This window comes from Balaenoptera musculus, chromosome 3 (genome assembly GCF_009873245.2).
Source record: "Balaenoptera musculus isolate JJ_BM4_2016_0621 chromosome 3, mBalMus1.pri.v3, whole genome shotgun sequence".
Lineage (NCBI taxonomy): Eukaryota > Metazoa > Chordata > Mammalia > Artiodactyla > Balaenopteridae > Balaenoptera > Balaenoptera musculus.
This window is the reverse complement of record NC_045787.1, coordinates 131,525,098-131,546,804: the sequence shown is the minus strand read 5'-3', so window position 1 is coordinate 131,546,804 and position 21,707 is coordinate 131,525,098. Positions and strand designations below refer to the sequence as shown.

General features: G+C 40.2%; 1 protein-coding gene across 1 annotated transcript in view; it reads right to left on the bottom strand.

Moving 5' to 3' along the window:
* The window catches only part of SGCD (sarcoglycan delta), a 418,508-nt gene that overhangs the window by 92,646 nt on the left and 304,155 nt on the right, over window positions 1-21,707 (bottom strand). The window lies entirely within an intron of this gene.

The window sequence follows — 21,707 nt, the reverse complement described above, 5'->3', positions numbered from 1 at the left end:
AAAAAAAAAAAGTACCTATGGCCATGACGCCATGGAAGTCCACAGTATTAGGCTTTCTTTCTTGTCACAGCATTTGCACTTCATCATGTCCCCCACCCTTTTTACCTAGAATGCCATCACTCTTTCTTGTGCTAACCAAACCTTGATGGTCTGAACTCTAGAGTAGCCTATGAAGTGCTCTAACTGGTATTTTACCTAGTACTCTCATGTAGACCATTAAGTACTTTAACTAGAACATAGTCTGGCAAGTCATAATGTCCTACCTGGGAATTTACTTATCCATCCATCCAATGTTTATTAATGACCTACTGTGTGCCAAGCCCTGTGCACATTGTAGTAAACAAAACAAAGTTTATCCCTGGGTTATGAATCTTACAGGTTTGTGCAGGACACAATTAACTACTAAACAAATGAGTTACAATTCACTGCACTGTCATTTTTACTGTTTGGTCTCTTCCTTCTGTGCCGTGTCACTGACTCCATCTTAAACTCTCCAAAGTTTCCCTTGAATGAGGATAATTAAATGTCTCTATGTGCCTGCACTTTGGTTTGCTTACCAAACTTCACAGAAAGCCTTACGAAATGAACGTATTCTGATTTTTCTCTTACAGATAAGGGAAGTGAGCATCCAAGAGGGTAGGTGATTTGCTGCAGATCACATGACTAGTAAGTGGCAGAGCCAGAGTCTCAACTCAGGTCTATGTGAGTCCAAAGCTCAGGGTCCTGTGTAGGTGCTTAGATGATTACCAAGTGCTGACTTTGTGGTTCTTGTTAATTAAATTCCCAGGGAGTAGGGTTTTGGGGTTGAGTAGAGACATTTAGAACTATGTCAGCACAATGAAGGTGACAGTGGTGCTCTCACCAGCAAAATATAATGGTGTCTGCAGGATACCCATCTCCTCTCAGAGTTAACCATCCTAGTTGGCTCTGATTTAATCTCATTTGTTTACCTCTCATTCCACTAGTATTTATTGAATAACTACTGTGTGTTAGGCACCGTGTTAGACACTAGGGATAAAAAAGAGAGAAAATCGTTCTGCCTTCACAGTGCTTTTGGCTAATCAGGAATGCAAACATGAATAAAACACGCCTACAAGTGAATGTGCAATAGGACATGGAAGTGAATGCTATGGAGGAGAAATGTGGGGCTGTAAGAGCTCAGGGCACGAGGTGGAGCCTGACAAAGTGATGCTTAAGCTCCATACAGAATTTAATTAGGCAAAAGGGAGGGAATCTATGAAGTCTTTGATGGAAAGGTCTGTATCTGTTTCACTAGCTCAAAGAGCTTATCAACTCATTACAGTCTTACAGAATGAACAGTCCTACCTTCAGATATATCCCATGATCCAGTGTGGTTCCCTTGGTAGAACTACACATCTTGATAAATTGGGCATTAGTCCCTTTAAAACTTTTGCTTGGCTGTCACTCACTCAGACACCCCCACTTCCTGCTCTTAGAGAAACATGGCTTTCCCTTCTTTTATCACAGTTTTTGGCGCCTCCCTTCTGCACTGAAATGCATCAGTTGTTTTAACAGTTTTGCTTTCTTGGGGATTCCAGGTTAAGCTTCCCATGTAAATGGCACATGGGGAAGGGAAACACTGGCATCACCTTTGTTAATCATCCGTCAATCCACTGTGCTCATGGACACATCCTGTGTTGATGCTTTGGAGACCCTCAGCGCTGATTCTGCACACAAAGTCATTATTAAGTGCTCTCAAGTGTTAAACTAAGCTTCCCCCAGTCCTTGACCCCTAATACCTCAAAGCCACAGAGAACCCAGCCACTGCTGATCAAACGATGTCCTCTGTCTCTCTTCACAGGTGGACATGCTGGTTTCTCCTTACATTTCCAATTAATTTTCTTCCTAGTGCTTTAATGTCTTTTACCCATACTGCATTCTTTTTCTTTAACTTGGTCACCGTGTTCAACTGTAAATCAGCTATTGTATAGCCTAAAGATACTGCTTTTTTGACAGGAGCTGAAAAGATTTTTGTATTTATGCAGTTTGATTTGGGAGGACAGGGGTAAAGCAAAAGTCAACAATTATTTTTGTTTGTTTTTTACTGTTCTAGCATGAGTGTTTTCTAAAGAATCCCTTTCTTGCTACTTGCCCACAGTAGAAGCTATTCAACATGTAGTTTTCTACATATGTCTTCTATAGTTTTATTTAAGAAATATTCTGATGCTTATTACATCCTATGAGAAAACATAGCATTTTATTTCTCAATAACAAGGGATCTACAAACTTACTACTCATGTCTTTATGCCATTATAGCCACAGCACTATATCTTTTTTTTTTTTAATTCAACTGACATTCTACATTATCCTTTCCCTTTTTAAAATTAGATATCCTCAAATAAGTGAGCAACATGTTTCATATTTGATTTTCGGTAACTAATGTCTTGGGACAGGTGTCAGATAGACAACACACCTAGCTTTTCACTCTTTTCAAATACATTTTAAGCTGCTTTTCATTAAATCCACTGGCAGGGAACATGTTATTTTAGCTACAGTGAACTCCTTCATTATGCAAGCCCTCAATTAAATAAAAGCCTGCTGAGATTGTATTTTCACGTTCATGACAGCATTTGGTTTGGCTACTTCATTTGAGGTAATTCATTTTCAGGTAGACAGCCTAGAACCAGAATATTTCCCCCCAGTAATCCCAAGTTGAGAATTAATCAAGAACATGGATAACAGTAAAACATTAAAAAAAAAAAAGTCACCATAGTAATTAACAAGATAGCACTTTTATTTTGCGACTGTTTGCTCTCCCCGTCATCTATAGGTTAAAATCTAAATTTTTTAGCACGTCATCCAAGACTTTTCATCCATCCCTAACGTGCCCTCCCCGCAGCGTCATCTTCTATCACTCTCTGTCCCAAACACTCTTGACATTTCATCACACTTCCAGCATTTCATACATGTGCTTTCATGTCTCCGTGTTGTACCAAGTGCGGCTACCTCTCCCTGCTGGGTGGCTTTTACCTTCGAATCTCTTTCCAGTGAATTCCTACTCATCTTTGAGCCCCAGTACACATGTCTTTTCACCTGTGTTGTCTCAGTACATAGACCTGTTACCAAACTTTTACCTAGGCCTGTTAATGTAAAGTTGACATTCGTATTTACTAGGCGATGTATTCATCGAGGTGGGGACTGCGATTTAACCATCTTTGCATTCTAAGCATTCCTCACACAGGCTTACTAGTTGAGTGGGTAAAGTACAGGACTCTCAAACACTAAAGCCTTCTGAAACCCAAAGAGTGCATTCCAACCCGGATTTTCTTACTTTTGCTCTTAGCATCCCCATTTTGCAAATGAGAAAATGGAAACTCTGAGGGCTTAAGTCCTTGGTAACAAGGAACAGAGCTAGGAGTACCTGACTCTAATGTCTAGATTCCAATGGCCGTGATACCAGGCTGGCTCGTGAGTGAGTAGAAAGTACAGATGAAACGTTGTAGGAGATAGTCTAGTACTAACAAGTGCCCAGACCTGGGAATTAGGAGACTTTGTTTCCAGGGCTGAGCACTCCACTTAGCTCTGTGCCTTGAGGCAGGTCACCCTCTCTTTCTGGGCCTAGATTTCCCCATTCATAACATGAGAAGATTGGGCCAGGTCATATCCGAGGGCCATATGCATCTTCAACTCTTATTAATTTTCCTTCCTTAATGGTTTCTTCTTACTTGCAGCCTACAGAATGTTGACTAGATAGAAATCAGCTGCCACACTGAACAACTAATTCCAGTTTAAATATTTGTAGCAAGATTTAGAGACAAATTCTTAATGCTTGCCCCAGAATTTATCTTAGGGAAGGAATTCTCTTTGTTTGGGGAAATACTTTGACGTACAGCTTGAGGGAAAGAAAAGACCCCAAGGACATGGGTCTCCAGGAACCCGAGTTACCAAAAAGATACCTAAACTGCTATGCAGTAGAAAGAATCCAGATATCTGAGGGGCAGGAGTAAAAAGTGTAGAGAGAAGAAAGAAAAAAAGAAAGACTGCTCTAGGGAAGATAGAGGACCAGGCAATGTGGCCTAGGGAATTTGCGGAACAAGAATATTTACAAGCCTATTCTTGTAAATATTCTTGTAGAGAGAGAGTGACCTGCCTCAAGGCACAGAGCTAAGTGGAGTGCTCAGCCCTGCAAATGAAGTCTCCTAATTCCCAGGCCTGGGCACTTGTTAGTACTAGACTATCTCCTACAGCGTTTCATCTGTACTTTCTACTCACTCACGTGCCAGCCTGGTATCACGACCATTGGAATCTAGACATTAGAGTCAGGTACTCCTAGCTCTGTTCCTTGTTACCAAGGACTTAAGCCCTCAGAGTTTCCATTTTCTCATTTGCAAAGTGGGGATGCTAAGAGGAAAGTAAGAAAATCCGGGTTGAAATGCATTTGTAAATATATTACAATATATATTACATATATTACAATATATTCAAGCTATAATTGAATTTTAGCTTGTTTCCCTCTCTCAAAACTTTCATAAAATCTTCCGTATACACCAGAGCTTTGTGTGAGTAAGTCTTTTTGGTGAAAATTAAATAAAAAAAAAATACTGTGATCCAAGTTCCAACTAATGTGCTATACACAGACAGCTTGAGCAGAATGGCAAGATGCTCTTTCAGGGACTCATACATCGTTATCTAGGTCATGCACGTGTGTATGTGTGTCTGTGGAGGAGTGATTCACATCCTAGGTATCATTAATTTGTGCACTTATAATTTTCTAGTACATGCCGTAAGTGTCTTGTTCTTAAAAAATCACTATATTATGACAGTTTTCTGATAGATGGAAGTGACCCGAGGATGGGGTGTCTCTTTCTAATTTGCACAAAAGGGGTATATGGTCTGGTGGTAGTTGTTAGTCTTAAACCGAACACATTCACAGAATAAAAAGCCAAAGTCAGAGGTGATCACAAAACTAGAAGGTGGTCTGTAGGAAGGACATTACATTTTGCTCAATTTGGCAAAAAGAGTTTTGCATCAATCACTATCAGGTAGATATTAGGGGACAGAATAATCTCAGCTGGCATCTAAGTAACATAGGGACAAAGCAGTACTAGGTCCATCAACAGAAATCTATACAAATGCTACTTTCTCCATTGGTCTTTCCACTGTTCCTTAGTATAAACACAGACTCGCTTGTGCTTTTACATGAATAAGAGCTGGAATAAACATCGATGTGTGCAGCGTTGCACTGGCATCCACAGAATTATCCAGGGGTGTAATCAATGCTGTAACGAGGAAATTGTGGGTTGCCCAGGTGTGGAAGACACTGAAGTGTCTTTCTCCCACCTCCAATTAAAACGTGAATAGGGCATAAACTGCTCACTCTGCCCGTTTTCTGCATTTGGAGGACAGAGACAGTATTCTCAATTGCTTGCATACACTCCTCTTTCATTGCTAGGTTTACAAGCAATCATATCACTCCACACAAACTATAATTTCCTCTTTGTTATCTCTGCTCCCTTCAGACAAACATGATTCACTGAGGAAATAATAATGAACCATTACCTTTGATGTAGCGGCTGCCTGTTCTGTAGAGATGGGAGCATGCCAAGACGGGGAGATGAATGCCGCATTAAGGCAGGCAGAGTAAATTCCACTTCTAGATGATGTGTGTACCCTGCAGTTTGCTGTTTACATTTTTATATACTTATCTAAACCCTCTAATGATCTTTTCTGGCACAGTGGTACGTAGAATCTCAACTATTATAAGGTCAACTATAAACAATGATCTAATAACAATTATCTTAAGAACTTAACTCCAGTAACTTACAATCACTGATTTTTTCTTTTCATTCATTCGCTTACTCAACCCACCCATCCTTCCATCTCTCCAGACACCCACTTATTCAACTTTTACTGAGTATCCACTGATGTGCAAGGCACTGTTTCAGAGTTTACAATACTCGGTGTGTATATGGCCATGAGGGTGTGTGACATGGTACCCATCCTCCTGGAACCCAATTTTTAACCGTTTCTATACCCTGGAATCACCAGGCATGTTCTTGTAAGCAGGTCCTTTGCCTCCTTCCTTTTTAATCTTCCCTGTTTTCTTTAGACCTTAATCATAAAGATGAGATCATTAGGCAATAGTTAACTTAGCTCCGGATTTCTGATTTACTAAATATATGCAACACCTTACTTAACCTGTTGATTCCTTTCCTGGATTAGAAAGAGTAAGAATGAAGAATTAAGTAGTTAAACAATGACTGACTCTCTACCCCTAGCTTCCCCTTAGTAAATCTGCAGGCAGATCATGCGGGCAAGAGAACATCCAATTGCAGGTGGACCACGTGGGCAAGACAGCATCCCAAGAAGATGGCGAGAAATCAGCAGGTCTGCACACAATGGAAAAATGACGAAGCATCTGACCTCCTGCCTTAATGATGAACTGAGATGGTTTCCCCTTTTCCCTTTAAAGATTGTCATGGCTGAGCGGAATCTTTGGAGTTGGTCTCTGGACATTAAGTCCACCATGTCTTCAGATTGCTGGCTTTTCTGAATAAAGTAACTTTCTTCTCTGCCAAAGCTTGCCCTTCGATTTATTGGCTGTTGAGCTGCAAGTGGCCGAACCTGCGTTCAGTTACACTCTAAACAATACCAACATCTGGGCTGCACCTCTAGAGATTCTAATTGAATTGTTCTGGAACAGGGACTAGGAATCAGAATTATTTTTAAACTTGAGTGGTTCTAATATGAGACTCACTGGCTTAGCGTTTCCAACCCAGTAAGGGAGATAAACAGCAAACAAGTGAACAAATGATGCAAAAGGCCATAGAGAGCAGTGTTTCATGCCTCTGGTTGGCTCTAGCAAATCTCCATTCTGAGATTAGGCCCAAAGGTTAGCAGGCTGTGACTGAAAATAAATTTTATTCATCTGTTTTCATGCATTTTCTCATACTATGGTTGTGTTTGTAATAACAGACATTTCCCTTGTGGCAAAGTATCAGTAAGGCAGTGGCCAGAAAGCTGAATTTTGGGGCTCGTCCTGCTATTGAAAGGGGACAGAACATACCATCACAAAATATGCCTCTCTGGCCTAAGGATTATTTTCAGCTGGTTATTTTTAAGAAATAGCAGACAGGAAAAGCTATGAAAAACCAAGTAGAAGTTATCCTTTTGTAACAGACGTTTAGATTTATAAAGGAAATCCCCATTCGTAAGGGTCATCCCTCCCTGTACCAGGAAGGGGAGGATGATCAAATCAGCATTTTGACCTGTGTGCTATTCATCCACTAGACCTCATTCAGAGAGTCTTGTCAAGTGACACCAGCCCTTTGGAAAATCCTCCTGGGGTTTGCTTTTCATGGCCACAGGGGTGTCTAACTGTTAGACTAACTGTTATTACCAAAGATAATTAATTCTATTCTACTAGAAAAGCCACAGCAGCCACTGTATCTTTACAGGTAAATCTTGCCCAGCAATAGGTTGCAGACAGGAAGCAAAGGTTCACTAGCAGCAGCCTGTGGTTATGAGATAAAAATCCATCCAACCCACATGAAAAATAAGCACTTGTTGTGGCCTTCAGGGGGAAGAAAATAACATAACTCTTAACAGTATACTGCAATGGAGGATCAAAAACTTTAAGGAGATATATATATATATATATACACACACATATATATATATATATAAAAGGGCAAGAGTCAATGTGAAAATTAGAAAAGAAAAAAACCAAAATCTCATAAGAGTTTAATTGTGATTTCACTTTCTTGCTAGGATTATGAAAGAGCCATTGATTCCTGGTGGCAGCTGGCAAATGGGATGAAAGGTCCCCAGATGAGGCTTCTTGTTTCTGGGATTTTCTGCTTGGTCAGGTCTTCCAGGGAAGCTGGTCTAAGCCACTTTCTCCCTCCTACGAATGGCTGAAGGAGCCAGGAGGGAGAGAGTATTTGGTCACTACAGTTAGAATTACACTACAGTTAGAATTAGTGGGTTTTTAAAATATTTTGATACTTAAATGTTATTATTTTCCCTTTTAAACAGCATTTTCACAACTGTCACTCACCACACTGCAATTAAATTCAGAAAAAGATCCAAAGCTCTTTGTATGTGTCTTTAAAACACTAATTTTTCTTTAAAATTATTTATTTATTTATTTATTTATGGCTGTGTTGGGTCTTCGTTTCTGTGCGAGGGCTTTCTCTAGTTGTGGCAAGCGGGGGCCACTCCTCATCGCAGTGCACGGGCCTCTCACTGTCGCGGCCTCTCTTGTTGTGGAGCACAGGCTCCAGACGCGCAGGCTCAGTAGTTGTGGCTCACGGGCCCAGCCGCTCCGCGGCACGTGGGATCTTCCCAGACCAGGGCTCGAACCCGTGTTCCCTGCATTGGCAGGCAGATTCTCAACCACTGCACCACCAGGGAAGCCCTAAAACACTAATCTTTTCATCCATAACCACAATGCTTTCCACTTCATCTTGTCTGTGTAATGCTTAAGTCTCAGTTTTCTTTTCCTAAGGACAAAGCTCGCCTCTCTCATGGCTGAATATAGACTGCAAATGCCTTTGTGATAAGAAAATTTCAAAAGCAGGGTTAGAGTTCACTTTTAATATTGGCCAATTTCATCAACTCATACTTGTTTCACTGTTGTCTTGACTGTATTGATTGGTACAAAATAGGCTATTAACCTGCTGACCCTTATCTGTGAGGCATATGATATAGCATAACCACCCTATCATTGGACAGACTCCTTGGCCATAATCAAGAATGAGTAATAATTGGTTGCTTCAACAACAGAAGCCCCAGAGCTAACATTTAAGTCCTAAGTTCTACATGATGTGGGAAGTAGCTCATATACGTCATGCCATTCAGTGCTCACAAGTCCTTCTCAGTTGGTGCTGTTTTTATCCGCCTGTTCATAAATCAGGAAACGGCAACAGAGAGAGGTTTTAAAAGCTTGCCCAGAGGCACATGCTGGCAGGTGGCAAAACCAGGATCCAGGGTCTGGCGGTCTGACTTGAAAGTTCTGCTCCTAACCTTGACTCCATGCTGCCACCAGTGTCAGAGACTCTGCTAAACCTCAAAATCTGACTGAGCCCTGAGAAAGGACAGCATCTTTTCATTATGCCAAACAGCCAAGTGTTACATTTTAACCCTTCAGTCTCCCCATCTGTACAATAGGAATGAAGTCCATCCCTCTCATCCCACTTAAGGGAGTTTTGGAGAGGGTATTTGTGAAAGCACTTTGAAATTTACAAAGCATGGAAAGAATTTGAATTGTTCTTCAAACACCCACAGTGCAAGGAAAAGTGAAAAGGAATCCATCAATACTGGTCACAGATTCTAACCTTCAACTACTCAATGAATAGAACTTTTCGAGAAATTTCAACTTAATGAGAGGTCCCTGGTAAAATCATATCCGTGAACAGCACTTAGAAGCCCGAATCTTAGTATCTTCCTATTAGAGCAGATCTGAAAGGTGGTTTAGTTAAAACCTTCCCTCCTTCTGATGCCTGACACACCTCTATAGCAGTCCTGATTGGACAGTTCCCCTTACCTTGAGTCTCTAAGTGACAGGATGTTCATGGCTATCAAGGGAGGTAATTCAGACAATTCAAAAACACTTCTTTATGTTGCACTATCTTACTTTTGGTTCTGCTGCCCTCACTTCTTAGTCATTCTGGGTCATTAGAGTAAAGAGCAAAATTCTCTTTCTGTAAGAATATCGCCCCTCACACAAAGAGAGGGGGGTTATGCCTTCACCGGTTCACTTAACTTAGTCACTGCCTGGCTCAAGCTATGGGATTATTATGTGACAGGAGGCAAAACCCTCCATGCATCATTCACTGAGAACTGACTTCTAGCTTTAGAATGAGCCACTGAAATACTGAATGTAGCATAATAGCTCCTCAGGCGCCGAGAGTAGGACGTATTCAATCCATTGTGGTTGTGTATCTCCCAAATGGTCCTCACAGAGCAGCACAGTCATTTGCAGGGGCGGGTAATCAGAAGCCCAGGGCCTCCCACTCTCCATTTTAATCTCACTCATCATGCATATTTTATATATATCTGCATTCAAATGCTGAAGGGCATTTTCCTCATTTCCCAAAGAGCTTTCCATGGGGACCACAGAGAGAACCATAAATTAACAGACAGATGCATCATGTTAAAAAGGGTGTCAACACTTTCCTTTAATCAGTACACAGTCAATATTCTCCATCGTGAATAACTAATGAGTTTCTCAACTCCCTTCCTCAGATGTCATTGCAAAAATTTATCTGAGGAATGTCATCTGCACTTAATGAAGGGACAAGCATCGTAATTAAGTTTTAAGCTATTTCTTCAGCATGAAGCTGCCATGAAGTGTGAAATGACTATAATTCACATTTTTAAGACCCTGCATTTATTAGCATCTATTTTTTATTCAAGGTTAGGGGTATGTGCTTGGATTGCCAAAGGATTTCAAATTCGTCTGTGCTTTGTTATTCCAGAGTGAGTGCGCCTGAACTCAGATGCCAGGCAAGGAAAATTATCATTAATGAGTCAGGTTGTATTTTTGAAAAAAATCCAAAGACCTGGAAACTAATCTTCCTTTGTGAATAGGAAGCAATGATGAAATGTAGAACTGGGTGAAAGAGGACTTGATTCCTCTATGAATTATTATAACCATGGTTGAGAAAATGAATAGGGATTGTAGGTCGGAGGCTTCACATTAAAGCAAAGTTCTACTGGAGTGTGACTATAGCAGAACGCTTGGGCAAAAAAGAAATCTAAAGTTTTGAAACTGCTTGTAAAAGAAAGAAAAAGAGATTATTCTCTTTTGGAAATGACTTAGGATGAATAGAAGAAAGAAAGAAAAGGGATAAATAAGCATATGGCCAAAATTAGAGACTCCAGGAGACTTTAATGGCTCTCCTTTACAAACAAATGTCAAAAAGTCAGTTACTCATCGTTTTGCTGGCTGAGCACACACTTCTGGAGGGAATGAATCTGTGATGATTCACCTAACCTAAACCCCTCTGTGGGCAATGGCAAATGTGGAAGACATCTGAGCCAGTGCATCCAAAAATGAAGATGTGCAGGGGCTATGTATAGGGGCTAACAGGGAGACCAGTATGATCCTGGGGCGTGCCAAAAAGGATTTCCTTAGGAAGTGAACTTTAAACTGAGAGTTAAAAGATGAATAGGATGATTCAGAAAGAGTAGAGAAGAATGTTTCAAGAAAAGGGAATAGCAAGGCTCTAAGTGCGGCCTCTATCGCACTGTAGAGGAAACCAAGGGAGAATGGCTGTAGCCTGCAAATTGAGGAGGCTTCTGATTAAACAGTGAACTCAACACATATGTCTACCTCTGCTTCATCCTGAAATGCTAACACAACTACAGTAAATGGACCAAAAAAGACCCACACCCACAAAGATAAAGAAAAAGAAAAGCAGTGAATATGGGAGCAGAGTATACCATCCCAAAATATGCCTCTTTGGCATAAGGATTATTTTAGGCTGATTATTTTTAAGAAATAGCAGACATGGGAGAAGCTCTGAAAAACAAGCAGATGTTACTCTTTTGTAAGAGACATTTACATTTATAAGGAAATCTCCATTTGTAAGGGGTTTCCCTCTCTGTACCAGGTAGAGAAGGAGGACTAAATTTCTAGAAACTCTCATCCATGCAGAAGGCAATGACTTAAATCTGCATAATAACCGTACCTTTGCTTACTGCGCTTTTCCTGATAACTTCCCATAACTGGCCTCTTCCCCCGCACTCCTCCCTCAAATCTTTTGTTTTTCGCTAGAGATGATATTTAAGGTGTTGGCTTGGGCCATTTCAGGGAGTTACTCAGTCTTCCTGGGTATCTCCCATGTATACAGGAGGTATACACGTCATTGAACATTTTTTTCTGTATTAATCTGTCTTTTATTACAGGGGTGTCTCAGCCAAGAACCTAGAAAGATAGAGGAAAAATTATTTTTCCTTTCCCACAGTTTTGGCAACCCAGATGGAACTTTCTGAGATACCACACTTGTTCTGGAGCTTGCAGATGAGATCCTGGAAAACTGGCAGAAGTGACAGAAAGCTAAGAATTTTTACCAAAGTCAGCTCTCCTGGATTTCGCTCTGCAGTACTCTGCAGGTTGCGAGAGGAAGGTAAAAATTTCTTGTCCCTTTTCAAGTTTAGATTAGCAGGAGAAAATACATGTGTGAATAAGTTCCTTGGGTGTAGCAACTTCGGTAAAGATTTACTATGAGAACTCTTGTTTTCTACTGGTCCTTTTCCTCCCAGAGGTGGTCATTTTTTTTCTCTTGTCTCTGTCTTTTGTGCCACTTGTCACAAGGAGGAGAACCACAGCTATGAGGAGATTTTCCTTCCGTCTTGTTCTATGTCCTGAGAGTCTGGCTTTGTGACCAGTGAGAATATTCCCCCTGGTCTTCATCAGCCAGAGGATGCATGTCCAGGCATGCCTCTGGAGGACAGCCAAATAGACTGTGAATCCAAGAAGCAGCATTCTCTTGGTTCAACTTTGCTACTGAAACCAAGCAGGAAACTGTGGGCACACCACTCCCCCCAACACTAGTGCAGCGATGGGGCAAGGTCCCGGTTCCTCCTGAAGGAAATACCTAATAGTATCTTTGAGTTCTTCTGCAGGAACTAAGTTTCCCCGCCCAGGTAGAGCTGAGCACAAGATTCCTGGAGCACCGCACTGTTACCTCACTACCAACCAATCAGAAGAAAGTCCCACACCCTGCAGCCTGCACCCCAAATTTTGCCTATTAAAAACTTCTCCCCTAAAACCATCAAGGAATTCAGGGCTTTTGAGCATAAGCCACCCATTCTCCTTCCTTGGCCCTGCACTAAACATTTCTCTGCTCCAAACTCTGACATTTCAGTTTGTTTGGCCTCACTGTGCATCGGGCACACAAACTTGTGTTCGACAACACTGGTTCTCAGGGGGGTTTTGTCATAAGGGATCCTGGTCCATAAGGGGCCTTTGCTGTTTCAACTTTTGTTGCTTTGTTAGTACAAACAGGTCCCATTCCAGTGGCATCTGCCTGGTGTCACAGATAAGCGGGTCTGGGACTGGAGGCTTCTCACGTCCTCACCGGAAACCAGAGACACTGCTTTCACTACACCATTCTTATTTGCCTGTGGCAATGAGAGTCTTGGCAGAAGGAGAAACAAAAATAACAAAAGGTTGGAAGGAGGGGAAAGGGTAATGGGAGATGAGAGGCTGGGCCCGTCATGCAGGGCCAGATCAACCACTTTAAGGTGGTACGTGAGTGTTTTTGTTTGTCTTCAAGTCAGGGGGAGCCACTGAAGGATAGCAAACAAAGGAGTGAACTTTAGCACAACTTGGCACATAATTCAAGGCCAGAAGTCAGGCAAATTTATTTAGTTCTTTCTGAGATGGTCTTACTTTCATTTATATTATAGTTGGTTCTTGAACAACACAAGTTTGAACTGTACAGGTCCACTTATACGTGGATATTTTTCAATAGTAAATACTACAGCACTACACGGTCTATGGTTGGTTGAATCTGCAGATGCGGAGGACCAAATATAAGTTATACGCAGATTAACCCCTGCGTTGTTCAGTGGTCAACTGTATGTTTTAACAAACCATGGAAAATTCTGGACTAAGAATCCGCTGTCTGGCTTTTTAATTTTTTTTAATTTACTTCTAGTTCCCAACTTATTTCAGGTAAAAACTGTCAGCTTGTTCCTCTAAACTCCCATTACTCTTTGTTTTGAAAAGGTTATAATTGGAATAAAATAAGGCTGGCTTCAAGCCAGGATCATGAAGGTGTAATTAAACAAGATTTTCTGTCTATCCACACACCAGGGCAATCCTACTGGGGGGAAAAAGAGAGATTCTAAAGCAATTGTGTGTTTTTCAAAATAATAGAACAATCTACCCCACACACTTTACATAATACATAGCAGCTGCTGACATTTAAATCAAGATAGAAACAATAATAAAGTCAGGCTGCTCTGTGTTGAGGCAGAAGGGAGCCCCAACTCTGGAATTTTGGCAGATATACACACATGGCCATTGTGCTCTAAAGGGCTGGGAGGTTAGCACTTATTTCATGATGTCCTGCCTGCCCTGACAACACAGATAAAAGTGCAATTTTATACACCCCTGCCAGTTATGGTTTTACCTGCTAAATGATATTTTTTTCACATTTTAAACCCTTAAGTTAAACAATGAATCAAAAGGATATAATTTTAATTTTTAAATAAAAGCCACTTGTCTTAGATAATGTTAACAATGGGTTGAGTTGCCTCTCTCAAATTCAGACAAAAATGGGCCGGCCATTAGTGGACCATCAGGTGCCTCACTGAACAAGGCTGATGGCTCTAGCTTTTGTAGATAGTCCAGTAATGATTTTGAGAGAGAGGCTTGTTTTGGTTATTAAGGCATTTGGTTTGTTTTGGTTATTAAGGCATTTCCCCCAATATCCTATTGGTTTAAAGAGATTAAAAATCCAGGACCACTTTTGGGGAGTATGTTGAGAGCATCAGATCTGGACTACAATTCCAATCAATGCTCACTCAAAACTTGCAGCGAAATGAACACTAATCGCAGGCATCTGATGATGGATTCTGAAAGCACCTTTTCCTTTTGCCCATACCCAGTGGTCCCTGCAAGACAGAGGGCGAGACTCACAGACTTGGAAGCTTGGCAAAGTCACGTAAGATACCTTGTGACTGGAATGATACCCTTTATTGCAAGCTGGCCAATGTACAAACCATGCTCATCCACGAAAACAAATGGCATTTCTTTATTGTTTTTACCTGACTTAATTTTTCTCTCAAACTTATCCTTATGGATTGTTGGGGAAAAAAAAAAACCTATTCTGGCATCCTCTCTGTAATTGAAAAGTTTCAACTTTCCCATTAGGATAATAATTAGTCTAAATTTTCCTCTCCCTCTTTCAGATATCATTATGGATATGGCAGAAGGCGGCTTATCTGACCACGTGGTGACAGGAACAGAGCAAGTTTAGACTCCAGGAGATGTTGTTTTGATCTGCATCAGGCTAGACTCCCATGCCCAAGTCCTCATTGAATAAACTCTCTCTGGGCTCCAGCAGTATCCACTGAGTCGGGACTGAATGGTGTTGGTAGACCCTGAGACCCGGGCAGGTCTCCCAATGCACCAAACTGGACTGTCTTCTTTGGAGCCCTCAGCCCCACTGCAGGGACGCTCCCCATGGCCAGCCAGCCTGCACCATCAGTTATCCATGTGCATTCCTCAACACACCACATGGACACTTCTATGAACTGCCTTCCCTCCTCCCCCACCCCTGGAATTAACAGAGATTCCAGAGTGTTGACCCAGGTCCTCTTTTCCTCTCTTTCCAGGGGGTTGTGAAACCACCCTACAAGTTGGCTTCCTCCTAGAATCCCAAATGAAACTGTACAATGACCCTTTGCTTTTGCCTTTCCTTAAAATTTACTTAATTGGTTTCTTCCCTCCATGACCCAGAGAAGAAAGGTCATCAGGACATATATTTGACCACCTGCTTTTCCTACATTTCCTGTCATCTTCTTCCCACAATTCACCAGAGACCAGAACAGAGGAGATTTCTACTTCCTCTTCCTGTCTGAATGGGACTTCCCCTATGTCCTAGCCTCAGCTTTCCCTGTGATGTTATCTGCCATCTATCATTCCCTGGTCTCTAATGGTAGAATCATAATGTACAGAGGAGATGAATACAGACTCATGGGTTTAATATCTTTAAGCTGTAATTTCTATTGCATGTGCAAAATAAGAGCTTTTGATAAACAAGGGAAAGGGAAAGGTGGCGATACCTCAAATACGGAAGTATCACTTTTCCTTTACCTCTTGTGCTTCTCCTTATATTTACTAATAGAACCATGCTGAAAGGCACCTGGGGAAAGGTTGGGGATAAGGTAGAAAAGGGAAATACAGAGGTAAATTCAAACTCTAGTGCTGATACTAATAGGAAAAAAAAAGAGAGAATAATGATGACATGTTGGAATATAGGAGGAAGAGGAAGAAAAGGGACATATATATGTATTGACTGGTTTTGGAAGATGCAAGATGTAATAGTTTTGGGATTTCAAACAGGACAATCTTAAAGTCAAGTGGGCCTCATTAAGCCCTAGCCTGTGGCTTTCAGATCTTCATTTTTTTTTTCCTCAGCAGGCACTATTAAATGTGTGAAGAGAAGAGTTGTAAGGTAGTCACTAGCATTTTTGGCAAAATGAGAGAATGGAGGCAATACAATGACATGTTAATATAGTTAAATGAGATTGTCTTGTATTCAATTATGAGACTGTCTTTTATTCTATATTGTGTCTTCTTATATCCTTTCTCTTATATAAAATGCAGTTAATAGTAGATGGAAGTACTCAATCACTTTTTCCTTTTGTCTTTAATTGAGAAATAATTGTTGGTCACCATGATTTGATGGAAACTTTTTAGGGGTTAAAGAAATATTAAACTCTGGGAACTCCCATCCCATCTGAGTTCTTGTGTCCCTGTGAGAGAGAGAGCTGCTTGCCTGTCCTCCCAATAGCTAACATGTGGTGAATTAGTATTCACTGAGCTTTTCCTCCATTCTAGGCACTGGGGCTAGGAGAGCTTAAGACACTTGCCCAAGTTCACAAAGCAGACAGGCATGGGTACCAAATTCAAAGCCAGAGCAGGATATCTTCAAAGCACAGGCTCTTGACCAACAGGGACACTGCTTCACCATTATTCTATTTTTTTAAGGCCTTGGAGTAAGTAACAGCTATTATTTGGTCCACTACATATTTTTTTTCATTTCTCCTTTGAATCACTTCAATATTTGTGCTATATGATCAAATAATTCTAAATCTCATACATGCAAAACAAAACAAAAAAACCTTAGTCTAAGTATATGGAGTTGGGGGTGGAAGAGAGGGAAGAAAATTACAGAACATGTCTGCAAAATGTTTAAAAGGGAGAAAATTTAAAGATTTCTTCCACAATGGTACTCCCCCTTTCACCATGTACCATAGCTAAAAGCTCAATACACAGCTTCTTGCCTCTTCTCTCCCTTCCCCCACTCCCACCTGCTCTTTCTCTGTATTTCTGTCTTTGTGTGTGTGTGTGTCTCCCTCTTTACCTGTGTGTGTACATTTTTTAAAATCAGACTGTCGATCCATTATTTTTGGTATTGTGAATTTTGAAGAGGACAAAGAAGTGGAGAAGGATTGCCAAGCCTCAAATTAAATGAGCCCTGAAGCTCTGACAGACTGTTCTTGCCACTTAAATTTATAAACCACTGAGAGCCAATAAATACTTAGCTGGCTATAGACATTTTAAAATACAATTAAAGAATGAATAAATTCATTTTTGTCAACTTGTGGGAGGCTTGTCTAATCCCTGTTTCCCTATAAGACACACAAACTGTAAATTCACATATTTCCAAAGGAGCCAGATTGAGTACCTACCCAGTTAAAAAAAAATTTTTTTGCAAAACATTCAAGTGCATTATTGGGAGTAACAGATGTATCATAATTTTTCAGCTTTATCATTAAAACCCTGGTAATATTATGGAGAAAAATAAACAGTAACAAAGTAATGCCTTATTTATTTGGGGCTTGCAGTGATAGAATGGGTTTGCTATCAGTGAATCTTTCAGTTCTGAATTGAATTACATTCTGATTTTTGAAGCTTGTAACAATCTTTAGTCTTTTGCGACCACATTTGAAACTGCCTTCACACAATTTTTTAAAGAACACAACTGTCATGAGGAAATTACAATCCCTCATGTTTGTCAATAACACAGTAACATTCTTGGGAGCTAGAGAAATATGTTGGGGTACTTTCCCTTACATTAAATGGCTGCAGAGAACCACACTTTTTGAATTCTGAGGTGTACTTTTGGGTTTTACCTTTTTTCTTCTTGCAACTAAAATGTCACTTCCTTTGGGCAGCCTTATTTAACTCTCTTAAGTAGGTTTTGTAATTCTCTGTGTTTCCTCTGATTTGGTTCATACATCTATCCTAGATTTCATTACCTTGTATTTTGAGGTTCCTTTCTGTCTTATTCTCCTTAACTATAAATTATTTGAGTACTCATTTAACTCTACATCTCAAGTATTTATCACATGCCTTGACTCTTAATAAAGTGTCAAAAAAAATACTTGGTATAAACAAAACGAAAAGAATGGGAGAAAATATTTGCAAACAAAGCGACCGACAACGGGTTACCCTCCAAAATACACAAACAGCTCATGCAGCTCAATATCAAAAAAACAAACAACCCAATCAAAAAAATGGGCAGAAGATCTAAATAGATATTTCTCCAAGGGAGACATACAGATGGCCAAAAGGCACATGAAAAGATGCTCAACATCGCTAATTATTAGAGAAATGCAAATCAAAACTACAATGAGGTATCACCTCACACCAGTCAGAATGGCTGCCATCAAAATGTCTACAAACAATAAATGCTGAAAAGGCTGTGGAGAAAAGGGAACCTTCCCTACACTGTTGGTGGGAATGTAAATTGGTACAACCACTATGGAGAACAGTATGGAGGTTCCTCAAAAAACTAAAAATAGAACTACCATATGACCCAGCAATCCCACTCCTAGGCATATACCCAGAGAAAACCATAGCTCAAAAAGACACATGCACCCCAATGTTCATTGCAGCTGTATTTACAATAGCCAGGACATGGAAGCAACCTAAATGTCTATCAACAGAGGAATGGATAAAGAAGATGTGGTACATATACACAATGGAATATTACTCAGCCATAGAAAAGAATGAAATAATGCCATCTGCAGCAACATGGATGGACCTAGAGATTATCATACTAAGTGAAGTAAGTCAGACAGAGAAAGACAAGTATCATATGATATTACTGATATGTGGAATCTAAAAAACATGATACAAATGAACTTACTTTCAAAACAGACTCACAGATGTTGAAAACAAAGTTATGGTTACCAAGTTGGGGGGGGATAAATTAGGAGTTTGGGATTAACATATCCACACCACTATACATAAAATAGATAATTAACAAGGATCTACTGTACAGCACAGGGAACCCTACTCAATGTTCTGTAATAACTTATATGGGAAAAGAATCTGAAAAAAACACTTGCGAAACAGCTCCTTATAGACAACGAAATGGAAAATCAGGTCACCACCCTTGTTATAATTGAAGGTAGAGTAAAAGCATATCAGCACAGCCGCTGATGAAGAATTCTGTTATGAAGACCTTCTGGCTTCTTGCTTTTTTGTGGTTCCTTCCAAGATTTTAGTGATATTTAGGGGAACAGAGTTGGCTGTCTGTGTACATTGGTCCATATAACCCTCTTCCTTTCCTTTACAATTGTCATGGCATACATCTGGGAAATAGGATTTCATAGTCCATTTCCCATTCTGGTAGGATCAGAATCCTACAAGGAAACTTCACAGTTGAAAAGAATGCTTAGAGCAAGGTAGTCATTCAAAGGTAGTCTCTGTTCTTACAGAAAATACCTATGTCAAACTGAATGGCCTATTTCCAGTCTCAGATCAGGCACAGCCTGAGATCAGGCATTTTTTCCATTTGTCTTACATAGACTTTGGGGAAAAAAAAACTGTGTGAGCAAGTGAACATTTAAAATATTCAAATTTTAAGATCATGAATTTATTCAAATCCAGTTTCTATTCAAAGTTAGTTTTTCTTATTTAGAGGGATGGCGGTAGTGCCTGGTATATTTTTAAGTATAGTCTTGAATCTAGAGCCACACGTCATGATTTCAGAATCGCCCTGCAGCAGCAGAGTCTACAAATACGCCCGAGTTTGGTGTTGGGTGCAGACCTTACCAACACTCCTTATTTGTCTGGAGAGAAACAACCCTCTTTTGTGATTTTCAGCTCAACCCTGGATTATTTACAAACCTCTTAAGCAAACACTGCAAATATAGTAACTATAGTAACTCTAATAAGAAAAGCAGTGAACCAAAACGCTCACAGAGAGGAAGCTACCATTTCTTTAGCTGGGAGCTGAGATCTTCCAGGAAGAAACGTCAGAGACCCAAAATTTGCTTCTCATTAACAAACAAGCAAACAGAAAACAACAATAGAACAAACAAAAAAACCCTCCAGCAGCCAAGAAAGGGGTTTGAGGAAACAAAAATTATCCCAAAAGAGAAGGTCTCTAAAATAGATGTTATTTTTCTCATGTTTGATTGATTGAGTAGCTGAGGGACATGGATGGATATTTAAGTTTTACTTGTTTATCTGAGAAGTCAGTCTAAGAATAAATAAAGGAAGCACAAAAAGACTTCAGTATCTAATTCTTAAGCTGGTCTTTTGTTTGCCCCTGTTCAGATTGTGTTGATGCGTAATAGCCTGAACTGAGTCAGGAGCCTAGAATGTGATCACTTGGCTTCTCCATCCCTCTGGAACTTTTTTTTTTAATGGTGCTTTGTGGCAGAACCTCTGACCAAAAAACCATTTTTTTTTTTTTTTTAGATTCCATATATATGTGTTAACATACAGTATTTGTTTTTCTCTTTCTGACTTACTTCACTCTGTATGACAGACTCTAGGCCCATCCACCTCACTACAAATAACTCAATTTCATTTCTTTTTATGGCTGAGTAATACTCCATTGCATATATGTGTCACATCTTCTTTATCCATTCATCTGTCGATGGACACTTAGGTTGCTTCCATGTCCTGGCTATTGTAAACAGAGCTGCAATGAACATTGTAGTACATGATAGAGTTCAGCTCCTTTTGGACATCCCTTGTCTTTGGGTTGATCAGCACAAATCATTCACTAGTTCTGTAAAAAACAACCCCCCTTCCCCCCCAAATAAAAACCCCTTCTCCTAAAAAGGACTGTGAAAAGACAGGGAACCGAGCCACCCATTAGCTTGCTTGAAAGAGTTCTTACATCATAGCCACAAGGATTCAGTGCATTCTCAGAGAATGAGCTCTCTCAGGGTCCTAAAATGCACATTTCCTTGGGTGGATTTGCTTAAAAGATTCCAGCTTTAGCACATTAATATGAAACCCAGGATCTAACTGACAGAGAGTCAGGCAACTTCTGGCCTCTGGAAGACCTGGTGAAAATGGTTACTCCAGTAACATGTAAAACATCACAGTGTGGTATGTAATTTTAAAAATATAGCCCACTGTATACGGGATTTTGCTAAGAAAAGGTTCTCACTCCCCACTGATTATCCTCTTCCTTTGGCCCGATTTATTTCCCTATATTCATAAAGACTTACAGGCCTGGCAGGAATGCTACGGTTTTGTAATGAGGTGATATATTCTCCACTTACTGAGGACATGTTTCTGTTTGGGGAAATGCAAGGTCCAACGTGGCTGCTGCTGTTTTCGCAAAACAGAGATCTCGGGACTGGTTGTGAAAGAGAAGATATGACGTGTGCAATACCGGTGCGTTTGCTTACAGTTGACATCTTTATGCAAGAGTTATTCAGGTCTATTTATGAGGATTTATGATTGGTCTTAATTAAAAGAACTGTGAGAAATGAAGAAAGCCAATATTCACTGAATTCTTCATGGCTCTAATTCCATAGTGAAAATTAAAGTTATATTTGTATCATACCATTTTATATGTGTTTCATTTGGAGGGCTGGGGATAGTTCTTTGGTGGCAGGGATGGTTTTTAGGCTATATCTCTGTCTATTTGTCCGTTGGTATGTCTATTGTTCCTCTTTGCTTTCCATAAGTTGTTGGTGGTAAGTACATGGCATCGCAGAGCCCTTTTCTGCTAAAAACAGCATGC